Source organism: Lithobates pipiens, unplaced genomic scaffold, assembly GCF_037356315.1.
Source record: "Lithobates pipiens isolate NorthernLeopardFrog02 unplaced genomic scaffold, aLitPip1_a1.2 Scaffold_3, whole genome shotgun sequence".
Lineage (NCBI taxonomy): Eukaryota > Metazoa > Chordata > Amphibia > Anura > Ranidae > Lithobates > Lithobates pipiens.
The window spans coordinates 133,011,803-133,024,463 of record NW_027507790.1 but is presented as its reverse complement, the minus strand read 5'-3'; the positions used below and the strand labels follow the sequence as shown (position 1 = coordinate 133,024,463).

Genomic DNA, 12,661 nt, shown 5'->3' with positions numbered 1-12,661 from the left:
TGTATGGGGCTGCATAGACGTAGACCAGTCAGGGTGCCCATGCTGAGCTGTGTCCACAGCCAAAAACACTTTTTGTTACATTACAGCTTTATTCTTCTTCCTTTTTTTTTTTTTAAAGGTGTTTATTTTAGTTTTCAACATTACAACTTAAATGCTAAGCAGTATACATAACATTGTTACTTATAGTAACACATACAGACTGCAATATATATCCTTTATGCTTATATACTGAGTACTGTATAAGTTGGTACGATTAACCGTATCCCACCATCCTGAGCATTGTCATACAGCTCCCCTCTACCATAAACATGACAGCCAGGGCAAGAATGCTACTCGACTCCACCAAAAGTGTACTTCGGAGAGAAAGTAGCTGAGCAACAACAGAAACTAAACAAAAGGCTAGACAAACATACCAAGCACACACACACCACCTTCATACACATCACCGTCCCACTGTTTGTCAAAGTACCGTAATAATCATCATCAATGCAATTTCTTATTGCACCTGTTTTCCTTGTAATCTATACTTCCTATTAGTACATACAGCTTATACCAGCAGCCACTAGGCCCAGCCCAACCCCCAGAAACCCCAACTAGGATAGTTGCGAGGATAGGACTGTCCCTCAGAAGGAGCCGAAGACCTCCAACCATGGTTGCCACACTTTATTGAATTTTTTAACAGGCTCTATTTTTATATATAATTTTTAAATTTGGGAAGTTCCCCATTAATAATGGCATAGAAAGATTGGGTTTTTGGAGGGTCACTCTCTTTTCAGTTCAACAAAATCACCTTGCGTGCATAGAATAAGATGGTACGGAGTAAAATCCGAGCAGATGCTTTGTAAATTAAGTCATTCAGGATGCCCAGTAATTCCACCTCTGGAGTCTGGGGTATCTGCAGGGAAAGTCGGTCTTCAAAGAAATTGAACAGGTCCTTCCAATAAGAGTCCAGGACAACTCCAAAACATATGATATATAAAGCAGCATTATCAAAGTTACATCTAGCACAAGTTGCATTAACTCTCAAGCCCATACGTGCCAGTCTAGCTGGGGTATAGTGCAGGTAATGAATAAACTTAAATTGATCATATTGATCTGCTGTGCTTATAATATCCTGAAAACAGACTTCAGTAGCCTCCTCCCAACCCTCGTCTGTCAATTCGGGTATCAACCTTTGCCATGTTGTATAGGAATTGTGAAATGGGTCCACCCCTGCCCTGGAGAGATGACTATAGAATGTTGTGACCAGTTTAGTAATATCTGGGTAGGACAAAAAATCCTCCACTGGAGATTCCTTGAGCTCTATGGTCAGGGAGCCAAACTGAGCCCGGATGGCATGCCGGAGTAGCAGATATTTGTAAAAGAACCTGTGATCAATTGCATGACTACTCCTTAGACTTTTAAAGGATTCAAATACATTCCCCTTAATTATATGAGAAATGTGTAATTTGCAGCCGGGTCCACCATTGGGAGTCTGGGTGCCCATAGAGCTCAGGAAGACTAAGATTATTCCAAAGCGGGGTTTGTGGTGACCTCCTGGGAGTGGTGTCTGAGAGCATTTTTTTCCCCCCCGCTCTCCATGCCGGCAAACCTACATCCACAGGGGAGAACCTGGAACACTTGGAGTTAAGTGCCCTATGCAGCACATCATTGGCTGTAGCAAACTGTACATGAAAAGATGACAGAAGAGCAAAGGAACGGGTCTAGGGATCGGAGTGCAGCCATTCATAAATATATGTAAGTTGGGAAGCAATAAAGTAATTGTACAAATTTGGGTGGGCAAGACCTCCTTTTTATTTAGAGGATTGTAAGGATGCCTTGGCTATCCGTGGGTGGGTATTCTGCCATATAAATGAGGACAAAGCGGATTCAATTTTCAGGAATAACTTCTTGGCTAGATAAACTGGGGTGGCCCTAAAGCAATATAGAAATTTTGGGAGGAAGATCATTTTAAAAATATTAATGCGTCCTATTAGATTGAGAGGGAGCATTGACCATGTTTGGAGTTTGTCCACCATCTGTTTAGTTATGGGGGTGATGTTTAGGTCTTCACATTTCTGGAATTCGTTATGGATCTGAATACCCAGGTATTTAAAGGATTAAGTTGTCTGGAGATTGGAGGTTTTCAAATCATATGCACGGGGGGGGGGGGGGCAGTAGGAAAGGCTATGGACTTCTCCCATTTGACCCTCAGACCAGACACTTCCCCAAACTCCTCCACCACCTGCAAGAGACCCCTAAAAGAGCTTGCCTTGGCGTCTAAGTAAATCAGTGCATCATCTGCATATAAAGATATCTTCTCCTCCAGCGCCCCATACCGGATGCCTCCTAGCCCTGAGGCCCGCCGCACCGCCAGAGCCAATGGCTCAATGGCGAGAGCCAACAGGAGTGGAGAGAGGGGGCACCCCTGCCTAGTCCCTCTTTGCGATAAGAATGGTGAAGAGACCATTGGTCATTGGTTCGGACCTTTGCTCTTGGGTTTGCATAAAGTAGGCAGACCCATTTCGTATACTGCGGACCAAACCCATGTTTGACATAGTCTCTCACAAGAATGAGCAATGAACCATGTCAAATGCCTTTAACACATCGAATGACAAAACCAAATTACTGCTTTTGTCTTTGTATGCCCTATGGTTATGTTGTATGCCCTTCGTATATTATCAAACGTGCTTCGCCCAGGCATAAAACCAGCCTGATCTGGTGGTATAAGATAGTATGACCTTCTGCAGGTGAAGAGCCAGTATTTTGACCAAGGTTTTTGCATCAAGAGTGAAATAGGTCGGTAGGATTCACATAGCAGCTTGTTTTTCCCCAGTTTAGGTAGGACCACAATTAAGGCTTCGTTCATTGAATCAGGGAGAGTTCCCTGGGCCAAGGATGCACGATAAGTGAGCAGAAGTTTGGGAGCTATTCAGTATATGTCTGATACCATGCTGAAGGGATACCATCCAGGCCTGGGGTCTTTGAGGATGGTAGGGAACCTATTGCTGCTTCCACTTCCTCTATGGTTATGTCTTGTTCTAAGAGGCTTCTGAGTGTCATCCAATACGGGGAAAACCATTGGAGAAGAAACCCCTAAAGGTGGTCTCTGGGGGAGGCACTGGATCGTCATACAATTTACTGTAATATGATGCGAATTCCTGATTAATAACTAAGGGGTCTGTGGTGGTAGAGCCGTAAACTAATTGTATAGCAGAAATTGAGCTGTCTAGATATTCTGTGTGGGCAAAAAAGGCAAGCGATCTCCCATTTTTTTTTTTTTCCCCCCCATGTTCATGTATTTTTGCCGTCTGGTATAGTTGTTGCGTTTTGGTCATGTCTACTAGGTGTAGTTGTAATGTCTTATGGGTGTTGGTTCCCCTTGGGTCACAGTCGATGGCTTTAGCGTGTGTCTGGATCTTGCCTCCTCTAAGATTTACTCAAGTGCAGCTTGTTGGGCCCTCCCGGTTAGTCTTTAGTGCTTAATACGTGATATGTATGACCCGCGCAGTACTGCCTTAAAGGCATCCCATTTGGGGCCTGGGGATGTTGTCAAGGTTGAAAGACCAGTAATTTACCATGTCCACCGGGATAGCCTCTTGTATCTCGGGCGTGGATATCCACAAGGGATTAAGTCTCCACACCGGAAACGAAGTCTTGTGTCCTAAGAGGACGGTTACCTGTATAAGTGAGTGGTCTGACACTGTGGAACATATTTAATTGCCCTGATAACTGGTAGTAGGTCTTTGGTGGCAAGTGCATAATCCAACCTAGAAATAAAACCATATGTCCTTGATTGACAGGAGAAAATGCTTTCATTAGGAAACTTCCAAAGCTATAGATCTACATATCCATATGCCTTACACCATTTACTAAACAGTTTTGACTCAGTTACTTTTTAGGTTTAAATTTATCCATGGTGAGCTGCAATACTGAATTGAAATCCCCAATAATAAACGTAGGACAAACAGGTAAAAGTGATAGTTTAGCGCTCAGGTCTGAAAACACTGTGGCTGTGACTGGGACTGGCGGGGGAACAGATATTGTGACCAAAATAATAGGCGTTTTCTGCATAGTAACATGTAACACCAGATACTGGCCCTTAGGGTCCGAGATCACCTGGTGACACTCCGGAGTCCCTTTATGGATCAAAATGGCCACCCCGTGGGCGTAGTTGGAGTATGTGGAGTGAAAATTTTAAGCTACTCAGTACTTATAAAGTGCATGATTTTCAAGCCCATAAGGTGGGTCTCTTGTAGGCAAAGAACATGGGGTGCATCCGTCAGGCAGGTTCATGGAGGGGTTGTGGCAGAGATTCCCACCACGCCATGACATTCTTGGGTGACTGAAAGAAACAAACTTTCTCCTGGTGGACAACGCGTGGAGTAGCTGGGAATAACATAGTACTGAACAGTGTTGCCGCAATTTTTGCTTAATAGACTGGAATTGTGCTCTTTGAGGACGGCCACCGAATAATCTGGGTATAGTGACACTTCAGCGTTGTTAATCTTCAAGCTTCCTTTCATTCTGGCTGCACGCAAGATAGTCTCTGTAGTTCAGCACTCTTATGACCATCATGCGTGGAGGATTGCCTGCGGGGAGAGGTCTGCCCAGGACCCGATGCGCCTGATCAATCACGAAGCAAGGGGACAGGAGATCACGGCTGAACTCCTGCTCCAGCCAGCTCTCCAAAAAGGCAACTGAGTCAGACACCTCCACCCCCTCAGGGAGACCAACCAGCCTCAGGTTGTTTCTTCTGAGGCGGTTCTCAAGGTAGTCAACCTTGTCCTCTAGGGTGGCTATTTTTCCGCCCGCATAAGTATTCTTTCTTTGCCATGACACTCAAAATTGAGCTCATGTGCATCCAGTTTCCATTGATCATCCTTGAGGCTGGGTTCACACTGGTACAACATGACAGTTGTACCACTTTGGATCCGACTTTGTCCTGCGACTTCATCTGACTTCAGTGAACAGGGATCTGACTTTGATCCCCGACAATATCAGGCACTGTGTCTGGTATGAATTTTTAGGGGGAACGCCACGCCAAATAAAAATAAAAAAAGGCATGGGTTCCTTTCGGTCTGATATGAATTCTCAGGGGAACCCTCACGCTGAAAAAAACTGCGTTCCACTACTTGTATTGACATGGGGCGGGGTCACTGGGTGAGGTCATCTGGGGGCCCCACCCCTTATGATGTCACCACCTGGGGCATGATGGGGTGGTGATCCCATGCCAATATAAATAGTGGCACACTGCGCACCCAGCATCAGAGCAGGAGAGAGCATACCAACATCGGAAGAATAACAGAGGGAGAAGACAGCGAAGAAGAACCAGCAAAAGAGTGAGGCGATAGCAGAGAAGACCCAGCAGAGGCAGAAGACAGCTGAAAGAGGGAGAAGAACCAGGGATGGGAGAAGAACTAGCAGAGGCAGAAGATGTCAGCGGAGGAGGCAGAAGAGTTGGAGAGGGGAGAAGAGATCAGAAGAGATGACAGAGCTGCCTTAATTACTTTAAAACATGTGTAATTTGTTTTTATTTTTGCCTTTTTATTTATTTATTTATTTTTTATTTTTTTGTGAATGAGTAAGGGTGCGCATCGGGGAAGTTCTGTGTTTGCCGTGTCCCCTGGAGACAGGCAAACACAGATCGCTGTAAAACGGGCAATCACAGCGGCCATTTACAGCGCGATCGGCGTGTCCAATGTGAGATGATCTCATATGTAAAAATATGAGATCATCTCTCAGCGCCGCTCTCCCTCCTCACACAGACAGCGCGTGAGAGGGGAGAGATGAACGGCTGCAGCGGCCGTAAGTGGGGGAAAAAAAAAATGCCACCCGCCCCAGTGCTACCTGCCCCCAGTGCCGCCTGTTAGTGCCATCTGTCCCCAGTGCCGCCTGTTAGTGCCATCTGTCCCCAGTGCCGCCTGTTAGTGCCATCTGTCCCCAGTGCCGCCTGTTAGTGCCATCTGTCCCCAGTGCCGCCTGTTAGTGCCATGTGCCACCTGTTAGTGCCATCTGTCATCAGTGCCACCTGTTAGTGCCATCTGTCATCAGTGCCACATAGTGCCATCTGTCGGTGCCAATTATCGGTGCCATCTATCATTAGTGCCATCTATCATCGGTGCCACGTATTAGTGCCATCTGTCATCGGTGCCACGTATTAGTGCCATCTGTCATCGGTGCCACGTGTCATTGTCCTGGTGCTCCAGGGCCTTCAAAAGTGCAATAAGTAGTCAACAAGTTAGATGTGTAATTTATGCTCCTAGAACACCTGATGGCGCTCCCTGCATGTTGGGCCTCTCTATGTGGCCAGGCCGTGAAAAAGTCCCACACATGTGGTATTGTAATACTCAGGAGGAGTAGCAGAATTTTTTTGGGGGTGTCATTTGTGGTATACACATGCCATGTGAGAGAAATAACCTATTACAATGACAATTTTGTGGAAAAAAATTAAAAATCTTTTGCAAAGAATTGTGGGAAAAAATGACAACATCAAAAAGCTCACCATGCCTCTTACTAAATACCTTGGAATGTCTACTTTCCAAAAAGGGGTCATTTGGGGGGTACTTGTACTTTCCTGAATTGTTCGGGTCACAAGAAGCGAGATAGTCCACTAGTACATCAGATGTGATCAATTTTGTGTGATTCGCCCCACAGCTTGTAGACTCTCTAACTTTCACAAAGACCAAATAATATCCACTAATTTGGGTTATTTTTACCAAAGATATTTAGCAGTATAAATTGTAGCCAAAATTTATGAAGAAAAATTAATAATTTGCATAATTTTGTCACAGAAACGAAGAAATATGCGTTTTTTTTTTTTTCAAAATTTTCGGTCTTTTTTCATTTATAGTGCAAAAAATAAAAACCCCAGAGGTGATCAAATACCACCAAAAGAAAGCGCTATTTGTGGGAAAAAAAGGACACAAAATTCATTTGGGTACAGTGTTGCATGACTGAGTAATTGTCATTCAAAGTGTGAGAGCACCGAAAGCTGAAAATTGGTCTGGGCAGGAAGGGTGTTTAAGTGATCAGTAAGCAAGTGGTTAAGTGCCCTGTATTGAAGTTGTTAAATTACTTTCTGCCTAGTGGTTATACTTCTGGCTAAAAAGGTACACATTTTGGGGAAGCTTTATGGTTAGAAATCCAAAGCCCAGCACTGCAGTAGTTGCGTTAAAGGATGCTGGCTGTGCCTATAGTAAAGGTGCACGATTAATTGCTAAGAACCGAGATCGCTATATTTCCCCCTCCTGATCTTAAAGCGGTTCTTCACCCTAAAGGGGAAGTTCCGCTAATCTTATCCCTCCCCCCCTCCGGTGCCACAATCGGCACCTTTCAGGGGGGAGGGGGGTGCAGTTACCTGGATAATCCAGGTAACTGCACCCACTTCCGGCCAGACCGCCGCAGACCCCCGCAGACGCTCCGCCCCCCCCCGTTGTGTTCTGGGAAACACACAGTTCCCAGAGACACAGCGGGGGACCATAAGAGACGCGCAGCGCGACTCGCGCATGCGCAGTAGGGAACCGGGCAGTGAAGCCGTCATGATTCACTTCCCGATTCCCTGACAGAGGATGGCGGCGGTGGCAGCAGCGAGACGAGCGATCGCTCGTCATCTGCCGCCGACATCGCTGGAACCTGGGACAGGTAAGTGTGATTTTATTAAAAGTCAGCAGCTGCAATATTAGTAGCTGCTGGCTTTTAATATTTTTTTTTTAGGTGCAGCTCCTCTTTAAAGTATTTTTAAGATTCTTTATGCAGAGAATTCTCTGCTCAGGCCAATGGCTGTCAAAAAAAAAACAAAAAAAATAAAAAACAGGCAGTCTGCCAAGTATCAGCATTTTTCAGTTGCTAAGCTAACTATAAACATTTGTAATGTTTGTTCTCTAGATTAAAGGAATGAACTTCGGTCTGTAAGACCCCTTTTCCACTGGGGCAGTGCTGGCGTTAGCTGTAAAGCACCGATAAACGAGCGGCACTTTACCGCTGTTATAGCAGCGATTTTCGGCCGCTAGCAGGGCTCTTTTATAACCCCTGCTGGTGGCTGAGGAAAGGGTTAAAAGTGCCCGTGGTGCCGCGCTGTCCATTCCTTTCAATGGGCAGGGTGTTTTGGGAGCAGTGTATACATCACCCCCACACCGCCCTAAAGATGCTTGCAGGACTTTTTTTTTTTTCCCCCCATCCTGCAAGCAGATCTCCCCAGTGTGGAAACACTCAAGCTTTCACACCGAGGAGGCATGAGAGGTGCTATTTTTAGCGCTAAAATGCCTGAAAGGGGTCTTAATGATGAAAGTTTAACCGCTTAAAGACTAAACCTTTTTCTGACACTTGTTGGTTTCAAGTTAGAATCATTTTTTTTTTTTTTTGCAGAGCCCTATAGAATACAATGGAGGTGGTTGCACTATTTTATGTCAAACTGTATTTGCGCAGCTGTCTTTCCAATGCAATTTTTTGGGGAAAAAATACAGTTTAACCACTTCAGCCTCTGACTATTTTGCTGGTCAAAGACCAGACCACTGCGTTGCTTTAGCTGACAATTGCGCGATCATGCGACGTGGATCCCAAACAAAATTGGCGTCCTTTCTTTCCCACAAATGGCTTTCTTTTGGTGGTATTTGATCACCCCTGCGGTTTTTATTTTTTGCAGTATAAACAAAAATAGAGCGACAATTTTGAAAAAAACACATCGCGGGTATGCCCGCGGCGATAGTCCGCGGGACCCCGTGACCGGACTCGCAGGGGTCCCGACCAGCACGCGTGCGTGCCACCGGCGGCGTGCTCGCGATGGCAGGGCGGCATTAAAGATTGGACGTACCTGTACGCCAGTATGCCTGCCCGTGCCATTCTGCTGACGCATATCGGCATGTGCCGGTCAGGAACCGGTTAATAAAAAAAAAACTATAAACTGTAAAGTTGGTGCAAAATTTTCATACAATGTGAAAGATGCAACACCACAAGAATCGTGATCTTTATTCTAAGCGCAAAAAACGCGATTCTTATTTTGGCCAGAATCGTGCAGCTCCATTCTGTAGGAATAAATATTGACATAAATTGGCTTTATATAAGTTGAGGCTCCGTTCACATATGCAAATTGGATGCATTTTGAACCGCATGAGATGTGAATCAAACTAGCTTTCTATGGAGCCAGTTCACATATATGCGGTGCAGCATCAGTGTGAATTTGCTGCAGATTTAGAGTCCTGTGAGTTTTCTGATCACTTTTGTAAATTCCAGGCTCATTGCCTTCTATGAGACTGTATCTGAATCTGTATCTGAATTGCACATCTGATCGGTTTTGAACACAAATTAGATCCAAAAATAAAAAAACATGGTGGGGAGTCCCCCCAGTTTCATACCAGACCCTTAAGCCCCATACACACTATCACATTTTCTACAGATTTTTTTCCTTCAGATTTACCAAAACCATATAATATGAGGTCAAAGGAGTTTCAATGTGTATGCAATCAGGCAGGCCCTTGCACTACATAGTTTTGGTAAATCTGAAGACAAAAATCAACAGAAAATCTGATGGTGTGTATGGGGCATTAGGGGCTCTTCCCCCACAACCTTAGCCGTTGGTTGTAGGGGTCTGCGGGCAGGGGGGGTTTCATGGAATCTGGAAGAACCCTGAACCCAGCCAAGGGTACATTGTGGGGTACATTCACCAAAGAAATAAAAACGAAGATAATGCCCCCTGGTGTAGATCCATTGTCGATCACAACGCCCACCGACCTGCAAAAAGGAAGGAGAGAAAACTCTGCTCACGCTGAAGGCTCCCACCATCTGACAGTTGTTAAATGGCTAAGGGGCAGAGCCACCTGGCAACATGACCTGGTAGTACGCGGGGAGCTCCGCTGACGGCCAATGAGTCGTTTAAGAATGCAGCGGCCGGCTTCCCCACCTGCTTCTTAGCCAGATAATGTTAAAGACGCCGATGTCTCCGGCTCCAAGATTTTGCATCTGATCCACATCTAAATCACAGATGAACCTCTGAACAGCTGCTTGGAAATCTGCATTGAAAACTGAGGGTAGAATTTGCATCGGACATGTGTGAACCTAGCCTAAGAGTCCATTCACACAGGGGCAACTCCTGATCCGACTTCAGGTCGCCCCTAGTCGCCTCAGGTCGGACAACATTTAAAAAGCAATGTAAGTGAATGAGAGCCGTCTTAATGCACACTACTGAAGTCGCTCCGACTTCAGAAAAGGTTCCTGTACTACTTCTATCCGACTTGTAGGCGACCGGTACCCATTGATTTCAATGGAGATCGCCTCCAAGTCGGATCTCCGTCTATACAGAGGCGACTTTGACAGAATTATCAGCTCTCAAGAGGGAACTCCACGGCAAATTTCTGAAAAAAATTTGGCGTGGGTTCCCCCTCCGAGAGCATACCAGGCCCTTAGGTCTGGTATCGATTCCAAGGGGAACCCCCTACGCCGAAAAAACGGCGTGGGGGTCCCCCCCAGATCCACACCAGACCCTTATCTGAGCACGCTACCCGGCCGGCCAGGAAAGGGGGTGGGGACGAGCGGGCCGGGCCCCCCTCCTGAGCCGTACCAGGCCGCGTGCCCTCAACATGGGGGGGTGCCTTGGGGGAGGGGGGGGGCGTGCGGCCCCCCCCACCCCAAAGCACCTTGTCCCCATGTCGATGAGGACAATGGCCTCTTCCCGACAACCCTGGCCGTTGGTTGTCGGGGTCTGCGGGCGGGGGGGCTTATCGGAATCCGGGAGCCCCCTTTAATAAGGGGGCCCCCGGATACCGGCCCCCCACCCTATGTGAATGAGTATGGGGTACAATGTACCCCTACCCATTCACCTGTGAAAAAAAGTACAAAAAAAAACACAACACAGGGAAAAAATATTTTATTGCACAGCTCCGGGGGGTCTTCCGTCTGCCACCGCCTGCAAAAGAGCTATAAGAAGGCACGGTGGCCCGGCAGAAGAACCGAAGAGGGGGACAAGACCCCCGAAGTCGGGAGAAGAGGCCGGCGGCGGGGAGGAAGAAAGCCGGACTCCTCCGCTAGCAAAAGAGCTACAAGAAGATAGCGGAGGAGTCCGGCGAGAAGACCCCCGAAGACGGAAGACCCCCGGAGCTGTGCAATAAAATATTTTTTCCCTGTGTTGTGTTTTTTTTTGTACTTTTTTTCACAGGTGAATGGGTAGGGGTACATTGTACCCCATACTCATTCACATAGGGTGGGGGGCCGGTATCCGGGGGCCCCCTTATTAAAGGGGGCTCCCGGATTCCGATAAGCCCCCCGCCCGCAGACCCCGACAACCAACGGCCAGGGTTGTCGGGAAGAGGCCCTTGTCCTCATCGACATGGGGACAAGGTGCTTTGGGGTGGGGGGGCCGCACGCCCCCCCCCCCCTCCCCCAAGGCACCCCCCCATGTTGAGGGCACGCGGCCTGGTACGGCTCAGGAGGGGGGGGGGCGCCCGCTCGTCCCCACCCCCTTTCCTGGCCGGCCGGGTAGCGTGCTCGGATAAGGGTCTGGTGTGGATCTGGGGGGGACCCCCACGCCGTTTTTTCGGCGTAGGCGGTTCCCCTTGGAATCCATACCAGACCTAAGGGCCTGGTATGCTCTCGGAGGGGGAACCCACGCCAAATTTTTTTCAGAAATTTGCCGTGGAGTTCCCCCTTGAGCTCATTCTCTGCTTGGCCTCGGCAAAAGTCGCCTGGCCTGGGGCGACTTGTAAGTCGTCCCAAGTCGCGCTTGAAGTCATCACAAGTTGTTTTGAAGTCGTCCCAAGTCGCGCTGTGATCTTAACTCAAGTCGTGTCCAAGTTGCCTGACTCAAGTCGCCTACAAGTCGTGTTGCCCCTGTGTGAATGGGCCCTAAATGTATTGTTTACGTTACACACACACACACACACACACACACACACACACACACACACACACACACACACACACACACTGATATTATTCAGTAATTTAGTAGAAATATTTTTTTGCCTCTGAAGTGCAAATTGCTGTTGAACAGAGTCGAAAGGAATCTGGTTTTGGGGTTGCTATACTTTTCATATAGTTGCCATCAGAATTTTTTACTGGCCACTTTTTGTGTCCTTATATTAAGGTCAGAAGAGTGGGTGTAGTTATTTCCTAAACCTATCAAGCATTGTGCTAACTTCACAAAAATTTTAGCTGTATTTTTTTTTTTTTCCCCTTTTGCAGTTTCTAGTTCTGCACTGTGTATTCATTCTCTTTCACTCAGTTCCCAAAGCAAATATTTTAGACTTTGTTGCTATTGACTGCAAGAAAAAGAAAGCAAGATCGAGTTTCCATTGTTCAAATGGACAGCTTGTGATTTTTCAGTGGGCTGGTTTTTAACATGATCTATCAGTATGCTTGGATTCAGAATTATTTAAAACAAATGAAAATGGCATGTACTAAAATAATGGGTCCTTTTAACCTAATATTTGTTTGCACAACCTTTTGAGGCAGTCACTGCCAACAAGTATTATCTGTAGCTCTGAAATGAGCCTCTTGCACCTGCCAATAGGTGGTTTAGCCCACTCCACTTGAACAAACTACTTCAGCTCTGTCAGGCTTGAAGGGTGTCTCTTCCAGTTTGAATATTTCAGCTCTTTGTTTATATGTTCAATACGATTGTAGATAATTTCAGAATAGTCTAGTTTGTTTTCTAAGCATTTTTTGTGCTTTTAGCTGTGAGCTTTGGGTA

The 12,661-nt window shown here is 46.6% G+C and overlaps 1 protein-coding gene across 1 annotated transcript in view; it reads left to right on the top strand.

The window, feature by feature from the left end:
* Positions 1-12,661, top strand: part of MAN2A1 (mannosidase alpha class 2A member 1) — a 215,037-nt gene that overhangs the window by 40,452 nt on the left and 161,924 nt on the right. The window lies entirely within an intron of this gene.